The 25,094-nt window shown below is 37.5% G+C and overlaps 1 protein-coding gene across 2 annotated transcripts in view; it reads left to right on the forward strand.

The window, feature by feature from the left end:
- Nucleotides 1-25,094, forward strand: part of CSNKA2IP (casein kinase 2 subunit alpha' interacting protein) — a 140,192-nt gene that overhangs the window by 89,540 nt on the left and 25,558 nt on the right. Inside the window, exon 2 of one of the 2 annotated variants that reach the window (XM_061434353.1) lies at nt 9,617-9,769. The exons of the other annotated variant lie outside the window; for it this stretch is intronic. The gene's annotated coding sequence lies outside the window, so the exon portion shown is untranslated. The remainder of the gene's footprint in view (nt 1-9,616; nt 9,770-25,094) is intronic. 2 annotated transcript variants of the gene reach the window in all.

A 25,094-nucleotide genomic window follows, 5' to 3' on the forward strand; every position in this document is an offset into this window, starting at 1 on the left:
TGTGATGGGTCTGTTAAGATTTTCTATTTCTTCCTGGTTCAGTTTTGGAAAGTTATACTTTTCTAAGAATTTGTCCATTTCTTCCAAGTTGTCCATTTTATTGACATACAGTTACTAATAGTAGTCTCTTATGATCCTTTGTATTTCTGTGTTATCTGTTGTGATCTCCCTATTTTCATTTCTAATTTTGTTGATTTGATTCTTCTCCCTTTGTTTCTTGATGAGTCTGACTAGTGGTTTGTCAATTTTATTTATCTTCTCAAAGAACCAGCTTTTGGCTTTGTTGATTTTTGCTGTGGTCTCTTTTGTTTCTTTTGCATTTATTTCTGCCCTAATTTTTAAGATTTCTTTCCTTCTACTAACCCTGGGGTTCTTCATTTCTTCTTTTTCTAGTTGCTTTAAGTGTATAATTAGGTTATTTATTTGACTTTTTTTGTTTGTTTCTTGAGGTAAGCCTGTATTGCTATGAACCTTCCCCTTAGCACTGCTTTTACAGTTTCCCATAGATTTTGGGTTGTTGTGTTTTCATTTTCATTCATTTCTATGCATATTTTGATTTCTCTGTGATTTGTTGGTTATTCAGCAGTGTGTTGTTCAGCCTCCATATGTTGGAATTTTTAATAGTTTTTCTCCTGTAATTGACATCTAATCTTAACTGCATTGTGGTCAGAAAAGATGCTTGGAATGATTTCAATTTTTTTGAATTTACCAAAGCTAGATTTATGGCCCAGGATGTGATCTATCTTGGAGAAGGTTCCATGTGCAAAGGTGAAATTCACTGTTTTGGGGTGAAATGTCCTATAGATATCAATTAGGTCTAACTGGTTTATTGTATCATTTAAAGTTTGTGTTTCCTTGTTAATTTTCTGTTTAGTTGATCTATCCATAGGTGTGATTGGGGTATTAAAGTCTCCCTCTATTATTGTGTTGTTGTTAATTTCCCCTTTCATACTTGTTAGCATTTGTCTTACATATTTGGCTGCTCCTATGTTGGGTGCATAGATATTTATAATTGTTATATCTTCTTCTTGGATTGATCCATATTCTTCTTGGATTGATCCTTTGATCATTATGTAGTGTCCTTCTTTGTCTCTTTTCACAGCCTTTGTTTTAAAGTCTATTTTATCTGATATGAGTATTGCTACTCCTGCTTTCTTTTGGTCTCTATTTATGTGGAATTTCTTTTTCCAGCCCTTCACTTTCAGTCTGTATGTGTCCCTTGTTTCGAGGTGGGTCTTTTGTAGACAACATATATAGGGATCTTGTTTTTGTATCCATTCAGCCTTTCTTTGTCTTTTGGTTGGGGCATTCAACCCATTTACATTTAAGGTAATTATTGATAAGTATGATCCCATTGCCATTTACTTTGTTGTTTTGAGTTTGAATTTATACACCTTTTCTGTGTTTCCTGTCTAGAGAAGATCCTTTAGCATTTGTTGGAGAGCTGGTTTGGTGGTGCTGATTTCTCTCAGCTTTTGCTTGTCTGTAAAGCTTTTGATTTCTCTTTCATATTTGAATGAGATCCTTGCTGGGTAAAGTAATCTGGGATGAAGGTTTTTTTCTTTCAGCACTTTAAGTATGTCCTGCCATTCCCTCCTGGCCTGAAGAGTTTCTATTGAAAGATCAGCTGTTATCCTTATGGGAATCCCCTTGTGTGTTATTTGTTGTTTTTCCCTTGCTGCTTTTAATATTTGTTCTTTGTATTTGATCTTTGTTAATTTGATTAATATGTGTCTTGGAGTGTTTCACCTTGAGTTTATCCTGTTTAGAACTGTCTGGATTTCTTGAACTTGGGTTACAATTTCCTTCCCCATTTTAAGGAAGTTTTCAACTATTATCTCCTCAAGTATTTTCTTGTGCTCTTTCTTTTTGTCTTCTTCTTCTGGGACTCCTATGATTCAAATGTTGGGGCATTTAACATTGTCCCAGAGGTCTCTGAGGCTGTCCTTATTTATTTTAATTCTTTTTTCCTCTCTGTTTCATTTATTCTACCATTCTATCTTCTACCTCACTTAACCTATCTTCTGCCTCCATTATTCCAGAGTGTTTTTGATCTCATTTATTGCATTATTCATTATATATTTTTTATCTTTTTTATTTCTTCTAGGTCTTTGTTAAACATTTCTTGGATCTTCTCAATCCTTGTCTCCAGGCTATTTATCGGTAACTCCATTTTGTTTTCAAGATTTTGGATCATTTTCACTATCATTATTTGGAATTCTTTATCAGATAGATTCCCTATCTCTTCTTTTGTTTGGTTTGGTGGGCATTCATCCTCTTCCTTTGCCTGCTGAGTATTTCTCTGCCTATTCACCTTGTTCATATTGCTGTGTTTGGGGTGGCCTTTCCTTATTCTGGCAGTTTGTGGTTCCTCTTTATTGTGGAGGTTCTTCACTGTGGGTGGGGTTGGACGGGTGACTTGTCAAGGTTTCCTGGTTAGGGAAGCTTGTGTCATTGTTCTGGTGGGTGGAGCTGGATTTCTTCTCTCTGGAGTGCAATTAAGTGTCCAGTAGTGAGTGAGATATCAGTGGGTTTGATGTGACTTTGGGCAGCCTGTATATTGAAGCTCAGGGCTATGTTCCTGTGTTGCTGGAGAATTTGTGTGGTATGTCTTGCTCTGGAACTTGTTGGCCCTTGGGTGGTGCTTGGTTTCAGTGTAGGTATGGAGGCGTTTGGTGAGCTTCTATTGATTAATGTTCTCTGGAGTCAGGAGTTCTCTGGTGTCCTCAGGATTTGGACTTAAGCCTCCTGCCTCTGGTTTTCAGTCTTATTCTTATAGTAGCCTCAAGACTTTTCCATCTATACAGCACTGATGATAAAACATCTAGGTTAATGATGAAAAGTTTCTCCACAGTAAGGGACACCTGGAGAGGCACACAGAGTTACATGGAGAAGAGAAGAGGGAAGGGGGAGATAGAGGTGACCAGGAGGAAAAGAGGGGGAATCAAAAGGGGTGAGAGCATGCTAGCCAGTAATCACTTCCTTATGTGCTCTCCACAGTCTGGATCCCTCAGAGATGTTCACAGACTTACACAGAGAAGAGAAGAGGGAGGAAGAAGACAGAGATGGCCAGGAGTTTAAAAGGGGGAATCAAAAAGGAGAGAGACAGATCCAGTCAGTTATCAGTTCCCTAAGTGTTCTCCACAGCCTAGAACACACAAAGAGATTTACAGAGTTGGGTAGAGAACAGAAGGGGGAGGGAGGAGATAGAGGCGACTTGGTGGAGAAAAAGGAGAGTCAAAAGGGGGAGAGAGCAATCAAGCCAGTAATCTCGCTCCCAAGTAAAAATGGGTACTGAAAATTGGGTTCTTAAAGGTACAAAATTGATTACAAATACAAAAAAAAACACAAAGATTAAAAATCTAGAGTAGAGGTTAGATTCTCAAAAATACAATATTAAAAAAACAAAACAAAGTCACAAAAATTATAAAATACGTATATATATGAAGTTTGCTTTAAAAATAGGCTCTTTTTTCTTTGCAATGTCATAGTAGGTTATAAAAATGAAAGGAGTAATACAAGACTTAAAAATAAAAAAAATTTTTAATTTAAAAAATGATAATAGTAAAAATATATCTAGGACTTTTTCTGGAGCTGTTGCGGACAGTGTGGGGTCAGTTCATTTTCAGATAGTTCCTTGATCTGGCTTATACGTCTCAAGATCTACAGGCCCCTTCCTATGTAGTCAGTGCTAACTACAGGGTTTTAATCTATTGCACCTGTCACTTCCAAAGTGGTTCCTTCTTTATTTTAGCTTCTTCTGTTTGCTGGTCTATTCAGTGTCTAATTTCCACCCTGACACAAGGGGGCGGTGGTGGTCACTTTTTTTTTAGGCCACTTGTTCAGTCGTGCTGTGGGGAGGGAGGAACACTGCACACAAATAACACTAGTGTGTGTGGGGAGTGCTCACAGTGTCTTGGCCACACCGGGTTTGCCCCCGCTCACAGCGTGTGTGCTTTCCCATTCTATACTGCTCAGGCTCTAGGTTGCTCTGCCAGGAACTATTTGAGGCAGGCCCTGGGTTGCATGCACTTCCCAGGTCTAAGCCACTCAGATTCAGGTTCTTGGGTACTCCACAAAGGCACAGACATGGTTGGGCCTGCGTTTTGTGCCCTTCCCAGGTCCGAGCAGCTCAGGTGACCAGATGTTGGTGAGTGCAATCACCCCCTCGTTGCGGGGTGAATCTTATTGCCTCCCCTGTCCCAGCTGCTCAGTTTTCTGGGTATACAATGGGTGTGCCTTCTCAAGTGTGCCGTGTATCTCTTCTGGGGAGCTGATCTCTGGCTGTGACCCTCCTGGCAGATGTCAACCATCCAAAATCCCAAGAAGTCTTGGTTAGCAACAAAGCCTGCTTTCAGTTTGGTAAAGGATGCCTCTCTGGGGCCATGATTGCCCCTTCCAGCTCTGGCTGCCCTCGCCTGTCTGTCTCTGGCGGGGGATGGGCTGGTCCAAAGCCGGCTGGCTCTGCTGAGTCCTTTGTACTGTGAGTGGGCCTGGATGTGTCTTAGATTAGGGCTTTTCTAGGGATGGCTATCCCACAGTCTGGGTTGCTATCTCAAGTTAGTTCCCTCAGAATGCCCTTGGGGCATTCAGGCCCAGTCCTTACCCTGAGCAATGCAGCCTATACCTCCCTGTCCAGTCCCCACTTGCTAGTGGCGGATGTGAGCATCTGGGCTGCTTCTCTGCTGGGAGTTGCCGTTAAGCATGTAATCTCTGGGTTTTATTTATTTATTTATTTTTCCTCCCGGTTATGTAGCCTCTGAGATTCCAAGGCTCACCACAGACCTGCCAGAGAGAGCGTTTCCTGGTGTTTGGTAACCTCTCTTTTTTAAGACTCCCTTCCCAGAATGAATCTCTGTCCCTACCTGTTTTGTCTCTCTTTTTATCTTTTATATTTTGTCCTACCTCCTTTCGAAGACAATGGGCTGCCTTTCTGGGTGCCTGATGTCCTCTACCAGCATTCAGAAGTTGTTTTGTGGAATTTGCTCAGCATTCAAATGTTCTTTTGATGAATTTGTGGGGAGAAAGTGGTTTCCCCGTCCTATTCCTCCACCATCTTAGGACTGCCCTGAATTGATGCTTTTGAACTGTGGTGTTGGAGAAGACTCTTGAGAGTCCCTTGAACTGCAAGGAGATCCAGCCAGTCCATCCTAAAGGAGATCAGTCCTGGGTGTTCATTGGAAGGACTGATGTTGAAGCTGAAACTCCAATACTTTGGCCACCTCATGCAAAGACCTGACAGAGGATGAGATGGCTGGATGGTGACTGAACTGAACTGAATTGCCAGCCATTGGTTCTGATTTCTTCCTGAAGCAACATAAAATAACCATTTTTCTTTTCTATACCATTGCTGTTTGTTGTTCAGTCTCTCGGTCATGTTCAACTCTTTCCAAGCCCATGGACTGCAGCATGCCAGGCTTCCCTGTCCTTAACCATCTCCCAAAGTTTGCTTAAACTCATGTCCATTAAGTCAGTGATGCTATCTGACCATATCATCCTCTGTTGTCCCCTTCTCCTCCTGCCCCCAATCCCTCCCAGCATCAAGGCCTTTTCCACTGAGTCAGTTCTTCACATCAGGTGGTATTGGAGCTTCAGCCTCAGCATCAGTCCCTCCAATGAACACCCAGGACTGATTTCCTTTAGGATGGACTGGCTGGATCTCCTTGAAGTTCAAGGGACTCTCAAGAATCTTCTCCAACACCACATTTCTATTTGACATTTCTATGATCCATGAAAGTTTATGGCAGGCTATGCAATATTTTGATGTGTTTTTTCTAAAATCATTGTGTGTTTACACATTTATATTATAGTGTTAGTATTAGTCGCTCAGTCATCTCTGATGTTTTGCAACTGCATGGACTAAGCCTGCTGGTCTCCTCTGGCCGTGGGATTTCCCAGTCAAGAATAGTGGAGTGGGTTGCCATTCATTTCTTCAGGGGATCTTCCCAACCCAGGGATCAAACTCCAGTCTCCTGCACTGCCTGCAGGTTCTTTACTGTCTGAGCCACGAAGGAAGCCCCTATATTATAGTAGAGGGCATAAAATTATTTTTTAAAGATCAAAGCTAATTCTTCTTGAGATCTAAAATCAAACATGTAAAATATTTTCAGATTAGCAATATTTAAATCACAGCATCTTTGTGTCATTGTAAAATATTTGGGAATTAGTGAATAGTGATTACATATTAAAGAAATATGAGAAATTGAGACTGTAATAGATTCTGTAGTTGTGGTTATAAAGAAATATCTTGACCTAACTGAATATAAAGTATATCTTTAGGGCATTAGAATTCTTATGGAATCAGAATTTATCAGTAATTCCTTTGGAATGTGTGAGAGAGAGGGAACATGTCACTGGGGTGATGAGAGATGTTTTGATGGAAGCCAGTGGAATATTTCCTAAAGAATTTCATTTTAAAAGAAAAGAAAAAGATCATAATACAGTTAACATATTGCATGCCTGTCGGCATTTTAATCTTAAAGCACTTTCCACACAAGAGTAATTTTAATAATTAGGACTGTCATTATGCTACTGCTGACAACTTCCAAATGTCTATAGGGAACCCAAGGTCAATGTGTGGGTGTATGTGTGTGTGTGTCTGTGTGTATGTCCACTTGGGTACCTTTATCCTCTGCTGTCCAGCAGCATTTGGTCTGGCATAAAATCAGAATTTACGAGTTATGATTAGCCTTAATCCATAAAGGCAAGTGATGGGAAAAGGAAGTAAAATTCTAAGATTTATGTTATTTGAAATTACTCATTTAGTTCATTTTTATTGTTTCTTTATGCTTAAATTTTTTTTTCTCTTGAATATGGAGCAAACAATGGCAAAGATAATTTTATAAATCACTATAATAAAATAAATACCAACAAAAAATATTTTGCTTTAAGTGTCAGTTCAGACCCTTTACAGTATCCATCCCAAACCTTTTTGGCACCAGAGACTGGTTTTGTGGAAGAAGTTTTTCTATGGATGTGGGCGAGGAATGGGGGATGGTTTGGGGATGATTCAAGCCCATTTCATTTACTGTGCACTTTGTTTCTGTTATTCCATCAGCTCCATCAGATCATCAGATACTAGATCCCACAGGCTGGGGAGCCCTGCTTATGGTCTTGTTTAAGATTCCTTTTCAGTTCAGTTCAGTCACTCAGTCATGTCTGACTCATTGCAACACCATGAATCTCAGCACGCCAGGCCTCCCTGTCCATCACCAACCCCTGGAGTTCACTCAAACTCATGTCCATTGAGTTGGTGATACCACTCAGCCATCTCATCCTCTGTCCTCCCTTCCTCCTCCTGCCCCCAATCCTTCCCAGCATCAGAGTCTTTTCCAATGAGTCAACTCTTCGCATGAGGTGGCCAAAATATTGGTTTCAGCTTCAGCATCAGTCCTTCCAATGAACACCCAGGACTGATCTCCTTTAGGATGGACTGGTTTGATCTCCTTGCAGTCTAAGGGACTCTCAAGAGTCTTCTTCAACACCACAGTTCAAAATCATCAATTCTTCGGCGCTAAGCTTTCTTCACAGTCCAACTCTCACATCCATACATGACCACTGGAAAAACCATAGCCTTGACTAGATGGACCTTTGTTGGCAAAGTAATGTCTCTGCTTTTGAATATGCTATCTAGGTTGGTCATAACTTTCCTTCCAAGGAGTAAGCGTCTTTTAATTTCATGGCTGCAATCACCATCTGCAGTGATTTTGGAGCCCCCCAAAAGAAAGTCTGACACTGTTTCCACTGTTTCCCCATCTACTTTCCATGAAGTGATGGGACCAGATGCCATGAGAGGTTGAAAGGATGTTCTAAGATCCCGAAGGCTCTACAGTGGTTATGAAGGATCAAGGCAGAGGGAAAAACCAAGACCCTCTCACTCCCACCCCCACTACAGTAGAATCACCTGGAAGATATTTTAAAAATACTGATCATGCCCAGAGAAGTTCTGATATTATTAATCTTGAGATGGAGCACGGGCACTTGTATTTTTTAATACCTCCTTAGGCGATGCTAACCTTGTAGTCAGGGATTGGAACAACTAGTCTACTTTAGAACATCATAGATGTAAAACTGTTACTTGGCAGATTCCAAGCTCAAATTAGGCACTTTCATCATGGAGATTCATCTCCCTGTCTCTAACTGGATGTGATGCTTAATTCAGTAACAAAAATATGGTTGTTGGTTAATAAATGGTTTGCTTAATACTATGGCCATTTATCTTATGCTTGGCTACCACTTATCAGTAAGACAAAGTGTCTAGTCTGTCTTGCTGAAACTGCTACTCTACCCTTCCCACACTCAAGGCAGGCATTCTTAATAGTCTTCTATTGTCAATTAGCCTAAATAAAGCATTGTGATCTCTCTAAATAAAGCATTCAAAGTAGCCATGACTAAAGGGTTACAGTTGCCATGTGATATTAATTTTTATAATCTGCCCAGAAGTGAAAGCTCTAGGCATTTCCTCAGACATTTGAAATGAGATTTATGTATTCACTGATTACAGTATATATAATAATAAACTAGGGTTTTTCATTATTTTTAATAAAATGAATGAGAATAAACATTCATAAAATTATACAGCAAAAAAGTTCAATGGAAAATAGATATTTTTTCATGTGGGTGACATCAGATAATTTAGAGTGAGAGTGAAATACAGAATTCTGGAAAAGCAGGAACAGTATTTTAGTTATATTCAGTTCAGACTAAGGACTATGTTCTTGGGAATGTATGTTATGTAAATTATGATACATAGATATGACAGATGGAAAAGGATGAATTAAGAATATTACATGACTTTGTAGGAATCAGTGAAACAAGTGTTTGGTCCAATCTGAAGTGATCTCTTGTTGATTTATATAGTATCCAACTTAGGTAATAGGAGTTGGGCACAAAAGTTATATGCAAAACATCTGACATAAAGATTAAGATACTTTAAATAAAATTATTATTACAACTCCTATATTTAAATACTGGGAAATATATTTAAAGACAACACATGCAGAATAAATTTGTGCAGCATACATTTATAACTTATTTATCATGCTGTTTTTTGTTCCTCTTGTCTCAGAAGAAAGGTGTCTTAGCTTTTATTTTTTTAATTTATTTTCTTTCTTCCTTAGTGTACATCAAATTCACTTTGTTTGCACTCTGTTCTTTATATCTCCAAAATTTATATCTTTAATCAATGAGAAAAAGCTCTTCTTATAATTATACCCGAGGTCATTGTGTCCATGTCCTGGTTCCTTCTTCCAATATAGAATCACTGTGAATATAGTGAAAGTGTTAGCGCTCAGTTGTGTCTGACTCTTTGCAACCCCATAGACTTGTAGCCCACCAGGCTCCTCTGTCCCTGGAATTCTCCAGGCAAGAATAATGGAGAGTGTAGCTGTTCCCTTCTCCAGGGGATCTTCCAGATCCAGGAACTGAATCCGCGTCTCCCACGGGCAGTTTCTTTGTGTATGTAGGGAACCTCTCTATTATCAAAAAGCATGGTAATTTCACCAGGCAGCACTGGCTCCCAATACACCAATAGTTTTCTTGCTACAATCAGTTTCTGTTTAGTTTGTCTGACTTTATTTCATATTTTCAGTACTTTAACATTATTTTTATTTTACAGAAAGATAGCACTTCCCTCCTTCTACCAAGAAATTGAACTCCACCAACATATCAGGACTCCCCAAAACCGTCTGGATTTGTCCGTGGTGGTGCTGTAAAGCTAATAAGGACAACTTTAAACATAAATCATCCTAGAAACAATTTCATTCAAAGGGTCTGTATATTTTTCTTGGAACATGTAATTACTATTTCAACAATATTTAAAACATACATTTAATAGTGCAGCAGTGCTAAGAATCCATCTGCTATTTAATTTATCAGTAAAATGTTATCTGATGGCATATGTATCTCTGTATTAGGTTTTAGAGTTTTTCTTTCTATTTCTTTCTATACTTGAGCTTTGTATGTATGTTTCTTTTCTCTGCATGGCTCTCTATGGGTTAACTTTTGAAATATTTATAAGGATCTTTGTGTCCATCTATTTGTATCTGCATCTTTGACCTGCTGGGTCCTGCAGTGGACAGAGTGCTCATTTCTCTCTAACTTGCTATATATTCATCTGTTGGACATTGCTTTGGTACCCCTTTTTCATGTCATTATCATTTTTCTTTCTTCCTGTGTATCTTTTTTTGTCTAATTGATAAATGTTTTGATTTCTATTCTTAAATCAGAGCAAGGATATTTTGGTTAATTATTTTCTCTTAGACAAAGTAATAAACATACAACCAATTCTTTACTCCTCTTCTGAAAGACAATGTAAATTTAGTGACCCTTTTCTTTTGTGGCTCTGTTTTTGCTGTTTTAGTTGCTAAGTTGTGTCTGACTCTTTTGTGACCCCTATGGACTGTAGCCCACCAGGCTTCTCTGTCCATGGGATTTCCCAGGCAAGAATACTAGAGTGGGTTGCCATTTCCTTCCCCAGGGATCTTCCTGACTCAGGGATTGAACCCACTTCTCCTGCACTGGCAGGAGAATTCTTTATGGAATCTCACTGAACCATCAGTTCAGTTCAGTTCAGTTGCTCAGTCGTGTCTGACTCTTTGCGACCCCATGAACCACAGCACGCCAGGCTTCCCTGTCCATCACCAACTCCCGGAGTTCACCCAAACCCATGTCCATTGAGTCGGTGATGCCATCCAACCATCTCATCCTCTGTTATCCCCTCCTCCTCCTGCCCTCAATCTTTCCCAGCGTCAGGACCTTTTCAAACGAGTCAGCTCTTTGCATCAGGTGGCCAAAGTACTGGAGTTTCAGCTTCAACAACCATCAGTAGGATATTCTTTCACAGAGAGAGAAAATAAAGATTTTCTCACATCCATGACCTAAAAACTGTCTTATAAAAACAGCAAGCCAAAACAAAAACACAAATAAAGCCTTGGAATTAAACATTTAAAATATTAGCTTAACTGATATGTTAGAAAAAACAAAGTAAATATATTTCCAGAAAAAACAGTTGTTAATCTGATATAGGTGAATTTCAGATTGTTTTAATTTACATATCTAAGAAGCAACAAATATTTGGCCGATTGTTCCTCCCTTATTTTATTCTTCTGTTACTGAATGAATGGAGGCAAGAAAGTTATCCTACAGGCTAACAACAGCCCCTGGGGCATCTTTTAGGTTACAGGCCTGAAAAGTTAGCATTTCTGACCTATGTTCCTTTCAAAGTACAGGCTGCAACAAACAAAGTTTATTAGGCATTTATTTTTTACAAATAACATTTATGAGACTTGTATCCATTTGAAAGTAGATTTAAAACAAATAATAAAACAGTAGGAAAAAAATACAACTAAAGTTTCATTTATCTTTGAACCTGTAGTACAGAAATATAAATTTTTGGATTTAGTTTTAAATAGAAGTGGATGATTAGTTTAGGCAGTAAACACCTTGAGAGCAGGGGATTCTGTCTGCCTGCTGCTGCCGCTAAGTCGCTTCAGTCGTGTCTGACTCTGTGCGACCCCATACACGTCAGCCCACCAGGCTGCCCCGTCCCTGGGATTCTCCAGGCAAGAACACTGGAGTGGGTTGCCATTTCCTTTTCCAGTGCATGAAAGTGAAAAGTGAAAGTGAAGTCACTCAGTCGTGTCCGACTCTTCGCGACCCCATGGACTATAACCTACCAGGCTCCTCGGTCCATGGGATTTTCCAGGCAAGAGTACTGGAGTGGGGTGCCATTGCCTTCTCCGTGTGTCTGCCTGGTTACTGCTTATTTTTTGATATGTAACACTTATTATCTTCAACTCAGTTGAGTAGGTGCTCAATAATTATTTGTTGAACAAATTCAAACATTTGAAAAACAGTTTTCTCGTTAATCTTCAAGATATTACCCACAGAAGAATCTTGAAATGGAGTAACAGGTCTAATACTTGTGGTCCATAATAATTGTGGGCAGTATTTAGTTTTCTATTTGGGGATTTTATATATTTTACTACAAAAATTAGAATGGATAAGAAGAGGCACATGTAAATATCCAGAGCATCACCTTTTCTCACAGAATAGTCTCATCATTAATTTGAAAAATTCTGAAATATATTTATTTTCATTCTCCTAATAGGAAAACAAAGTACTTTATAAAGTATAAGATATCCCGGCGAGCAGTCATTCTTTGGTTCACCTACTTAGATTTCTTCTACAAAAAGAAACTGATGCTTTTAAAAGTATTTACCTTTTATAATATTTTCATCTTATGATCATATTTTCTTTCTTGATTTCTTTTGTGCTAGAAATAAGAATGAGATTTCACACTAATGATTATTGTTTTGCTTTTCTGAAGAAAATAAATATTAAACAAGACAATATGTAGTTTGAGATAGTCCACTTAACTCCTCATCCTTCCAGCTCGTGAAGAGCTTTGATGCATATCTGCGATATTCTCTAGAGTTCGATACATACAGGTGTACAACTCAATCCACTTTTTAGAGTTTTCTTATTGTGTGGTATGCCTAGAGTTTTGAATCCCAGCCCCAAAATGAGCAATCCTTAGAAAACTGTTGTTATAGTGATAGATAGATGAACACCTTTATTCATGTATCTTTTTCATTCTTTGTTCCTATGTAGTAGGTATTGTAATATTCACAGAAAATATAAACACAATTTATGTTTATCCAGAAGTATGTACAAAGGATTTCTCTATGTTAAGGAGCAGGAAGAACAGAGACTGATGAGTAGGTACCCTTTTGTCTACTCCCTGTTGCTTTCGCCTCTTTCTTACAAGTTGCAATCATAAGTACAAGACATTAGAGGTTCCCTTTGCCTCACTGCACAGATTTGAGGGGCCATGTAGCAGATCAGGAGACTATGTTTGGCAGCACGGAATAGATGAAAAGAACCCTAGCAGCAGAACAGATTCTTTCAGCACAGGAGAACCCCATTTTATAGATAAGAATCTGAGGCACTTATGAGACAAAAAATCTGACAAGTTCTCCATGTACTTTTGTACCTTACACTCTTTGTTTTCTCTCCCCTAAATATGGTATGTTTTTCATGTCACTCTTTGAAAGAGGAAAATGTTTAAATTTTTTTTTTTCCCTCAACATCTAGAAGGATCATGTCACAATTAACTTCCCACTGGGATATTTCTTTCAAGTGAGTTTTAACTGTACCAGGATTTTGGTGAAGCTGCAATTGAAATTATTTTTAAATTTTTGCTCTATTTTTTCTCCCTCCTTAGTCCTGCCCTTCACTCTTTCTCCTGGAAAACTTTAAACTGCTCTTACTATTATCTGACTGGTCAGGGTGCTGTACTTGTGGATTTTAATGGATAACTAGGGCTGGAAATCCTGTCTTGCCTTGGGAAATCATAGTGTGTAAGGGATGCATGAGCTGGTATAGTAAAATTGTATTATTATTCTCAAGTACTTATGTTGTTTTAGTTTTGTATTCTTGAAGCTAGGGCTAAAATGATTTTACCTGTCCATCTGACCCCTTATACTCTGTACATGTCAAATGAGAAAAATTTTCCTTAGAATAATGCATCCTTGAGATGATGATTTAGTATATCACCTGTAGCTGCTAGAAGAGGAGTCAAGACTTCACCAGGCAGTGAGAGAGGCCCTCTCAGCAGAACTGAGAATAAAACACATGGGGGAGAAAACTCTTTAACAAATTTTGACTTCAGTGTTTCAATAGGAAATAAGGAAGAGGTAATAGGAATTGCATTGGACTTGTAGATCAATTGAAGTGGACAGCCATCTTGAAAATGAATATGGAGCCTTTCAATCCATGAACATGAAATATGTCTCTATTCATTTTGATCTTTAACTTTCCTATTAATGTTTTGTACTTCTCAGTGTACAGTTCTTAACCCATTTCCTGTCTAATTGATTCCTACATATTTTATTCCTTTTGATGCTATTGCTGATGAAATTGTTTCTTAATTTCATTTCCTGATTATTCATCACTGGAATACAAAAATAAAATTGATTTTTTATTGATTCTCCATCCTTTGTCCTTTTTAAACTTGTTTATTAGCTTCAAGTAGTCTATTGTGGATTGCTTGAGATTTTCTGTATAAAGAATTATGTGTTTGGCAAATAGAGACAGTTTTCCTTCTCTTGGATTTCTGAAATCTTTGTTTATTTACAGCACTGTCCTGAGCCTCCAGACAATGTTAAAGAAGATTTATTTTTGTTGATTCTTGTTACTCAGTCACAATAAAGAGTTTAATTAATTCTGGAAGGTATTTCATATTCTCAAAATTTGATGTTGGGTTTGGACTCAAAATTCAGTTGAGTAATCACATTATTTATGTTCCATATAAACTTACCATAAACTCTCATTTCCCTATGAAACATCCCAGGAACTTTTAAAGGGTTTTTTGTCATAGTCACTTCTGATTTTTATTTCCTGTCTCCTCCAAATTCTTGTGTTTTTTTCTAGCGTCTTGTAAATTTTACTTTGTGGCTTATTTTCTACCTGTCCACTCTTCCTTTGACCTAATCACTATAAAAATGAATCTTGTTAGTCACTCAGTCATGTCCGACTGTTTGCAATCCCATGGATGGGGGCCCACCAGGCTCCTCTGTTCCTGGAATTCTCCAGGCAAGAATACTGGAGTGGGTAGCCATTCCCTTCTCCAGGGAATATTAATGTTGTAACTCATTTCACCTTGCAACAACTCTGAAACAATTGCTCTTATTATCACTAGTACATATGAGGAAACCAAGGCACAAAGAACTGGGGTAACTGGCTAGGCAGCAATAATGCTGGGAGAATTTTTGTCCCCGTGGACTGCAGCCTCCCAGGCTCCTCTGTTCTTGGGATTTTCCAGGCAAGAATACTGGAGTGCGTAAAAATGAATCTTCATGTCTATTATATAGAACTTGTATTTCTTCTCAGGGAAAATGATAATATACATAATTCTACAGCAAGAAACAAGCAAAAAACTTAAAATCACATGCTAGAATCTTCATTGTTAACATCCTTTTGCTCCTTATTATAGGGGACTTCTCATTGACTTTATTAATATATACAGCCTGGCTACTGTTATCATCTTGACGGCCCTTTCCTCCCATTTCAACTCTAGTATATTCATCTAACTCATCCTTTAAATTCATACTCATCCATTATACAGATAATTTCAGCCCTAGCTGTCCCTTCCTCCAAACTTAGTTCCAGACCTAAATTTTCCTGTAAGTGAACTTCACATGGTTTAATTGAGTGAATGTCTGTTTGCTGAGTTTATAAGCCTTGAAAAAGACTGTGCTCTGAAATATTGGTTTATGTTAAATTGGCATAGCATTAGTTGTACTACATGTTCACATGGTGGAATTCCATAGAAATAACTCTGATGAGCTTTGTGTACAGTGTTGATGAGTTTGAGTCAGATCAGTTGTAAAATGGAGGTGACTTCACTGTCGAGTTTAATAAGACCTTGTACTAACTTAATGTTTTACTTCTCCTCAAAATATCTGAGGGCAACCCAAAAGGAAGTTATATTTGATGGAGACAGTTTTTAAAATTTACTAAAACTTCAATATTAGTGGTACATGTTTTAGAGAATAAAAATATAATGTGTGACAACATCACTAGGAGAACTTCCATCACTTCCTTAATGTCATTTTCTGAAAATATGCAAAGTTCTATCATTGGCTTGTTTGTGGACAGATCACTACATATAAAATAAGTGTTGACTAAGTTTTTATATTTATATTTTAAGTCTTATCAATGAAAGAAGGTGAATTCAGGAACATATATTTATTAGAACATGGCTTCCCTGACTTAATGTATGAAAAAGTAATATTTAGTGTTTATTGGTTATGCCTTTATGAATTATTTACTTCCAACCATAACCTTTGACAAAACTTTTTGCTGCATGTGAAAATCTTGTCACATAAACTTAGGGAAGTAGAGTGATATAACATTTTAAAGAGAAGATTACGTAAGAAACTGAAATGAGCTCAGAGAGGTAAACAATGAAGATTTGGGAAGGTCAATTTCATGTTATATTTTAAATTTTCTCATTAGAATTAATCTAAAGATAAAATCTTCTTATGAAAATTTGTATACACAGAGGCTCATCACTATTCATTTCAGAGAGGCTACTCTAGTTAGTTCCAAAATGATTCTCCTAAATACTTTTACATATTGTATAATTAATTAAGAAAATTATATACCATACAATCATAAATTCACATTTTCTGGAGATTAAAACATACATGATAGAGTTGACTTATATTTGAGAATACTTATAAATGCTATTTAAATCAGATGTAATTAAGTGTCCATGACATTTAATATTCTCAATAATCATCATTTTTCTCTTTTTTGCATCAAGATGGATTAAAAGAAAAGTAAGCTATGATCTTTTCTTTCTAAATGTTAAGTCTGCCAAACTGAAATAAGTAATAAAAATTGTTGTAGTTAATTAAAATGTTATACTTCAGTCCTTTAAAATTTTTTAGATATTTATGTTGCCCATATTATATCCAATTATATAAATTGAGATTAATTTTATTAAATGAACTATTTTTATGATCATTCTATAATAATATGCAAACTTGACAGTAGAAAATATGTTTTCTCCACAATATTGTACCTATGTTAAATGGTCTAGGTGACCAAACATAACTAAACTTGTTTGTTTGTGTGTATGTGTGTTAGTTGCTCAGTCATATCCAACCATTTGTGACCCCATGGACTGTAGCCTGCCAGGCTCCTGTCTGTGGAATTCTCCAGGCAAGAATACTGGAGTCAGTTGCCATTTTCTTCTCCAGGGAATCTTCCTGACCCAGGAATCAAACCTGGGTCTTCCACATTGCAGACAGATTCTTTACCATCTGAGCCACCAAGGAAGTCCCTAAAGTTGTTTAATTGCTACAAAATGTCACTAAAACTAGTACCAGTAGTAACTGCTTGTGGGAGTAGTAGTAGTAATGTAACAAGCATTTGTATAACACTTTCAGTTTTTCAACATATTGACATATTGCTTATCTAATTGAATATTAAGAACATTCTTATCTGTATTTCACAGATGTCTGGAGAGAGTTTGCTTTTCCACCAAGATTACTTGGTAGAACTCCAAGTTTCTGACCTCTAGACATGGATTCTTTTTATTATGCTACATGTTGGTATAGGGTGATAGGCAAGATTTAACTATCTTGATTTTACTCATTGCAGAAGCTGCAATCTTGAGAAGTTAAGCAATTATCATTCATTTATTCTACATACACGCTTGTGGGAAATTTGCTCGTTGTTGCAAAAGAACAAAGAATACATGTACTAAAGTTTTGTAATAAACACTCAAAATATTTTCACATAACAGACACCTTCTTTTAAATGAAAATAGTCTTTGTCTCAAAAAAAAAAAAAAACTGCAAAAGAATTTCTGAGATGTTGTTTCTTAATATTTATGAAAAATTCTGAAAACCATGAATATTTAAAATCTCGCTTATGCTTTTTAAAATTAAGATCACTGTATATTTGTTAGGGGCTTCTCTGGTAGCTCAGATAGTAAAGAATCCACCTGCAATGGAGGATATGTGAATGATACCACTCTAATGGCAGAAAGCAAAGAGGAACTAAAGATCCTCTTGATGAGGATGAAGGAGGAGAGTGAAAAAGCTGGCTTAAAATGAAATATTAAAAATACTAAGATCATGGCATCCAGCCCCATCACTTCATGGCAAATAGAAGGAGACAGGGTGGAAGCAGTGACAGATTTCCTCTTCTTGGGCTCTAAAATCACTGTGGATGGTGATTGCAGCCATGAAATTAGAAGACAGTTGCTTCTTGACAGGAAGGCTACAACAAATCTGGACAGTGTGCTAGAAGGCAAAGCCATCACTTTGCCAACAAAGGTCTGTGTAGTCAAGGCTGTGGTCTTTCTGGTATTCATGTTTGGATGTGAGAACTGGACAATAAAGAAGGCAGAACACAGAATTGACAGTTTCTAACTGTGGTGCTGGGGAAGACTCTTGAGAGTCCCTTGGAAAGTAAGGAGATCCAACCAGTCAATTTTAAAGGAAATCAACTCTGAATACTCTTTGGAAGGACTGTTGCTGAAGCTGAAGCTCCAATGCTTTGGCCACCTGGTGTGAACAGTTGACTCATTGGGAAAGACCCTAATGCTGGGAAAGGTTGAGGGCAGAGGAGAAGAGGGCATCTGAGGATGAGATGGCTGGATGGCATCACCGATGCAATGGACATGAACTTGGGCAAACTTTAGGAGATGCTGAGGGACAGGGAAGCCTGGCGTGCTGCAGTCCCTGGGGTTGCAGAGTTGGACATGACTGGGTAACTGAACAACAACCAGAAAAGTAGTAAAAGTTACCCTAGTAGCCAGAGTTAAAAAAAAAAAAAAACTTTTTAAGTGTCTAAGTGTCTGTGTAAGTACTAGGAAGATTGACTACACTGTAGCTTTGCTACTTAACGTGTGATCCAGGGACCAACGGCATCAAGAACAGCTAAGAGCTAGATTAAAATGCAGATGTTCTGGCCCTGCTTCAGACTTACTGAATCAGAATCAGTGTTGGAATGTGATCGTGAAGTCGTTCTTATGCTTCACTTTTCAAGGAAGGACAGAGGGACTCAGCTGCTCAGCACTGCACGTTCTAGCTAGTATTAACTATTCCCATGAGAAGTTTGAAAAGATATTGTATCTACAAAAAAAGAAGAAGTGCCATATATGTGTGTGTATATATGTGTGTGTGTGTGTGTGTGTATATGTGTGTGTGTGTGTATATATATATATATATGTATTTGTCCCTTTTGTCAAGACAATGCTCCTAAAAATTATAATGGCAGTTCCCAGAATTATTGGAAGACTAAAAACCTGCTAAAGTTTTCTGTGTTTCCAAAGAAATCTCAAATCTGACTGATAATAGCCTCAGAAGCTCAATGCTTAAGGCAAATTCTATGTCATCAACTCTACCTATAAGGAAAAGTGCTCTTAGGATTCTTGTGTTCCATCTCAGATGTGATCTTACAGATCAGATCCTGGAGGTTAATGAGTGAGAAGATTCACCTTAAAAAATCAGAATTTCAAGTGGGTCCTACTTTTTGCCTAAAATATTCATTCCATCCTATTTCGCCCTTCCTAAATGACTATTGTTGAATATTGTCAAATATTCCCAATATCATTGAAATATCCATCCCTTGTGTGTCCAACCAAGTAACACAACTGATTTTATCCTCCACATTAGGGGCTAGAAGTTGATTAGATAATCCTCTTTTGGTAATCCTAGCTTTCTGGACAAAAATTTATATGTAGGAGTGGGCAAGTAATCTGATTCTGGCCAGTAGGATGTGAGATGAAGTTCATTGATGAGCTTCTGGGAAGAATTCAATGATTTTTATGGAAAGAGACATCAAAGGAAAACAGTCTTTTAACTGTCTCTGAATGTTTCCAAGTGTATTTGGGTGAGATGCTAAAAATTATAGTATGAAATCATCTGACTACTAGCCTGAGGGTAAACCAATACTGGGAGGAAGGCAAAGTCATATCAGAGAATTTCAGAGAAGGTTCAGTGGTTACCTTCACTTGGAATCCAGTACCCTACCCACTACCCATATGAAATATTTTCTCATTGCTAACCAGGCAAGTTGGGTTTTCAGTTACTTACAATCCTGAAAATCATTCTAACTGAACATTCTCAAGGCACATATGGTACTGTATAGATAGCCTAAACTTTATTATCACATGTTAGGATTTGTAGTAACTTAATCTGAATATTCTTTTCACCAAATGGCTGAATTAGAAAATCTGGTTTATATAAATTGTAGGTCCAAATCCACAGGACATCTTGAAACTTATAATTAGTGAATGTCTTAGTCAAGTTTTAGTGTGCAATTATGTATATATCAGGGAAAGTGTGAAAGAGAAAAAAAATGGAAAAAATAGAAGAGAAAGGGAGGAAATGCAAAATAAGGCAGTCATATTTACTGTAAAATATTCCCTAAAATCTAAATTATTTCATCCAAATTAGCAAGGTGGAACATATTATATTTAAACCTTGTAAACACTTTATGTAATATGCATTACCAGATGCCAGATATTTTGTGAATTTTTAAGTGGTAACATTTGAAAAGATGAAAGGTTAATCAGTGCACTGAAACACTGGATTAAATAAAATTTAAAAAATCAAGACCATTAAGGGAGATTCCAAAATAGGTTTACTGACATACTACCAAGATAACTTTGGGATTTAGAGAAGCTGATACGAATTGAAAAGAGATATGAATGAGCTTTTTTTTCCTTAAAAAACATCTTTGATCCTAAAAAGCACTTCAGGCCACAATTCATTGTCAAACTGATGGTTGAATTATATCATGCTAACAGGATGGCTTTCTCATTAAACACAGTCCTTTCACGAAATTTAAACAAACTCTAAATTTAATTATAAAATACAAAAGTGTACAAACTTTTAAAAGTAAAGAAATACTACGTAAGTTCATAATTAAAATAATTAAAACAACATTGGGTATTTGAAGCTGATGAGCTATCCTGCAAATGCTATCTGATTATTCAGGAGGAAGGAAAATCCTTACATGTACTGATGGCACATGGAATTTTGGTGGGTCAGTTAGTTTTCTGGATAGGTACCTGTTGCATTGCAACAACATCAAAAAAGAAAAATCACTAGACTTCATGGTACACTGTTGTTATACTGGAAAGATTAACTTCATAAAATGGTCAGTACTTCAAATCTGGGAACAAATCTGTTTGTAACTGTGTGTGTGTGTGTGTGTGTTTACAGCATTTTTAACTGAAAAGTGTGAGTAACACTGTCTTCCAGTCAAAATTCTTAGTGTTCATGATCAGGAAAAATTTACTCTCCATTGGAATGAAGTCCTGTATACTTGAAAGTAAAATTTGAACTAGTCTTTATTTACTTGAAATCTACTGCTTAATTCAGTAAACGTACTATTCATTAGAGCAAAGAGCAAAAGAATGATCAATGCCTTTTCATTTTCAGGCCCTAACTATCCTTTTTCAAAATTTCAAGTAAATGCCATGTTTAGTTATTTTCATACACATTTCATTTTCCATTTTTCCGTTTGGTATCCAAGTAATTTAATGCTAATGGTACTGGCGTCTCCCCCTGCTATCTATCTATCTCTTCCAAGATCACGGCCTGCTTTGAGGAAACTTAGGAATTTGTCTTATTGGAGGGCCATTAACAGAGAACAAATTCAAATCCCATTAATGGTCTTGCTCAATTAGTGGCATATGTTTCAGAATTCATGGCATACTGCTCTCAGTTAAATGGAAGAAACTATATTTCAAGTTCGACTGGAATTTAGCAGGAACTAGAAAATTGTGCATTGCCTTCATGATTATGGGCCAAAAAGACTCACTTTAATCATAAAATCATAATATTATTACAAAGCTATTTTTAAACACTTTCAATCTGATATCATAATATATACATGCTATATATTATATTAGATAAAATGTGTGAATTAGCAATTTTTATAACTCAAAATAATTTCCTAATATCAGAAATATGAAAATATTTCAAGACTTTTGGCATAAAAACACCATCAAGTCCAATCACTGTTATCAAGGACTGCTTTGTTATTCATCTATCTCAGATTAGTCTTAAAAATGGGCTATCACTATTACTTCTTTAATAATATCAATCTCAGTAATGTTTAACACTTACTGAATCCTTTCTATTTTCTATGTCCTGAGATAAATATGTTGTTCCATTTCACTTCTCCTGCAAACAACATTGAGTTTCCTATTAATCCTTCCTAGATTACAAAGGTGGAATCTGGAAAAAAAAATTATAAAGGCTTAGAAAATTTTTCAAAACACAAAGTAAATAGTAGGAACTCAAACCCAGATGTGACTAATTTCCTAATCCATGTTCTTATTAATTCTGACCTAGTATTTTTCTCTACTTCACAGCTAGATGTTTGCAACAATGTTCTAAAATGAGTTCTACTGAAAAATCTACAAACTGCTATCAGATTATCCCAAAAGTGTGTTTGCTGTCAACTTCTTTGGAAATTTTACTAGCTTCCCACTGGCTAATGGGTAACATAAACTGATCATCTGTACATTCACATTCCTCTCTCTATTGTGTTGGGCTCCCTAGGTGGCTCAGAGGTAAAGAATCTGGCTGCCAGTGCAGGAGACATTGGAGACTTGGGTTAGATCCCTGGGTAAGGAAGATCCCCTGGAGTAGGAAATGGCAACCCACCCCAGTATTTTGCTGGGAAAATCCCACAGACAGAGGAGCCTGGTGGGCTATAGTTCTTGGGATCACCAAGAGTTGGACACAACTCAGCAGCGAAGCGTGCGTGCGCACGCGCGCGCACACACACACACTGTTGCTCCAGATTCCTGTCTCACCACTCCCACAGTATCATCTCTTCTTCAACCTGCTTCAGGTACTTCAAATTCCCTGAATATGGTCATAATTTTCTCTCTTTTCTGCTTCACTCTCCAGCATTCTGGCTTTTGAAATTGGGTCTCGTTAAAGATCTTTCAAAAGCAGAGACATTACTTTGCTAACAAAGGTTCGTCTAGTCAAGGCAATGGTTTTTCCTGTGGTCATGTATGGATGTGAGAGTTGGACTGTGAAGAAGACTGAGTGCCGAAGAACTGATGCTTTTGAACTGTGGTGTTGGAGAAGACTCTTGAGAGTCCCTTGGACTGCAAGGAGATCCAGCCAGTCCATTCTGAAGGAGATCAGCCCTGGGATTTCTTTGGAAGGAATGATGCTAAAGCTGAAACTCCAGTACTTTGGCTACCTCATGCAAAGAGTTGACTCATTGGAAAAGACTCTGATGCTGGGAGGGATTGGTGGCAGGAGGAGAAGGGGACGACAGAGGATGAGATGGCTGGATGGCATCACTGACTCGATGGGCGTGAGTCTGGGTGAACTCCGGGAGTTGGCGATGGACAGGGAGGCCTGGAGTGCTGTGATTCATGGGGTCGCAAAGAGTCGGACATGACTGAGCGACTGAACTGAACTGCAAGATCTTTCCCCAAGTGGCATCTTTCTCATGGAATCTCTTCTAATATAATGTCCTTCTATCTTTTGACCTCCTCCAACTTCTATAACTCATATTTCCCACACCTCTTTGCCATTTACTACTCTGTTGATTCCCCAAGATGGCATATTTCTCATGAAATCTCTTCTAATGTCTTTCTGCCTTCTATCTTTTGACCTCCTCCAACTTCTATAACTCACATGTCCCACACCTCTTTGCCATTTACTGCCTTTTTGATACCAGCTTTACTGCATATGAGTTGTTTGAATAATGTGATGTCTTATTGATATGTTGAATATACAATGTGCTGCATATTTTGTTGACTGAAAAAAAATTGCACAGTGTGAGAGTTATGAGTTAAGTTTTATTTGGGGCAAAATGTGGAACATAGTTTGGGAAATAGCATTTCAGATAGGTCTGAGGAAATGCTCTGAAAAGCTGGGGGCGGGGGGCATGGTCAGGATACATGTGATTTTGGTGCAGGAGGATACGCACAGTCAAAGATGCAGTTTGGCAGAGACTTGCTTTTCCTGAGAAGGTTGCTGCTAGTCATGAGGAGCAGTTGTCTCCACTAATGATTTTAGCGTTTTTCTAGATATAAGAAGATGCAAGAATTTATGTGAAGGCATGTTCTTCCAGGTTTTCCCAGAACACACAGTGCCTCATTCTTGATCTCCACTGTGAACTCCTTTCAGTCTGTGCTGTAGGTCAGCATCAACAGGAGCCCATGATTTAATCTTTGTAGAAGTAGATGGCAAGTGGCAAATTTTCTTTGGCAGTTTCTATGCTGCTTTCTTTTTTTATAGAATTTATGTTGAGGTCTGTATAAAGAAATGCTGAGTCTAATAGAAGGAAAAAAATAACTTGATAAGAGATAGTCTTATATAAGGTTGCTTTGATTTTAGTTTAGTTGCTTTTAAAAATCAGGGAAAGGTTTGCACTATCAATATACATAGAGACTAGGATTCAGTGCTTTAAAAATTTTGTTTTGAGAGGGATACCCAGCCTCCAGTTTAGACCTGAGTAGTTTATTAACTAGGGTGATCTTATGATTTATTTTTTTGTTTTTGTTTTAAATGTATTCTTAATTGATTTTTTTAAAAAAAGTATTCTTAATTGATTTACAATATTGTGTTGGTTTCTGCCATACATTGACATGAATCAGCCATTGGTATACATATGTGCTCTTCCTCTTGAACCTCCCTCCCACCTCCCACACCACCTCCCCCCCACTGCCCCCCCAGGTTGTCACAGAGCCCTGGTTTGAGTTCCCTGAGTCATACAGCCAATTCCCCATTGGCTGTCTATTTTACATATGGTGGTATATATGTTTCCATGTTACTCTCTCCCTTCATTTCACTCTCTCCTCCTCCACTCCTCTTGTTCATAAGTCTGTTCTCTATGTCTGTATCTCTGCTGCTGCCCTGCATATAGGTTCATCTATACCCATCTGTCTAGATTCCATATATATGCGTTAATATATATTTGTTTTTCTCTTTCTGACTTGTTTCATTCTGTATAATAGGTTCTAGGTTCATCCTCCTCATTAGAACTGACTCAAATGCATTCCTTTTCGTGGCTAAATAATATTCTATTATATATATGTACATATACAACAGCTTCTTTAGACCTTATGATTTACTTTTTAAACTGGGACAGTTTTGAGAGATAATAGGAAATAATTCCACCACGACAGTCTTGGGAAATGCTGATTCCATTAAGCAACTCAGATAGCTCTGAGGAACTGCTTTGAAGAGCCTAGGGTGAGGTGAGTCAGGATACATGTGATTTTGGTGAAGGGGCATATGTGCAGTCAAGCACACATTTTGGCAGAGGCTTGCTGCTAGTCATGAGATGGATGATCATAGACAAGTTTTTTAATCTCTGTGGGACTTAGTTTCCTCATCCATAGATGGTAAGATTAAGCTAAATATTTGAGATTTCTTGCAACTCTAAAGTTTATGAAATTACAAGGGTATTGCAGATTCATTTTAGTTCTTTGTGAATACTTTACTATTTCATATTTTGAATTTTGAATTCAGGAATATGTAAATGTAGGAAATGATAGTGGCAAAGAACTCTTTCAAAAAATGATG

This window comes from Bos javanicus, chromosome 1 (assembly GCF_032452875.1).
Source record: "Bos javanicus breed banteng chromosome 1, ARS-OSU_banteng_1.0, whole genome shotgun sequence".
Lineage (NCBI taxonomy): Eukaryota > Metazoa > Chordata > Mammalia > Artiodactyla > Bovidae > Bos > Bos javanicus.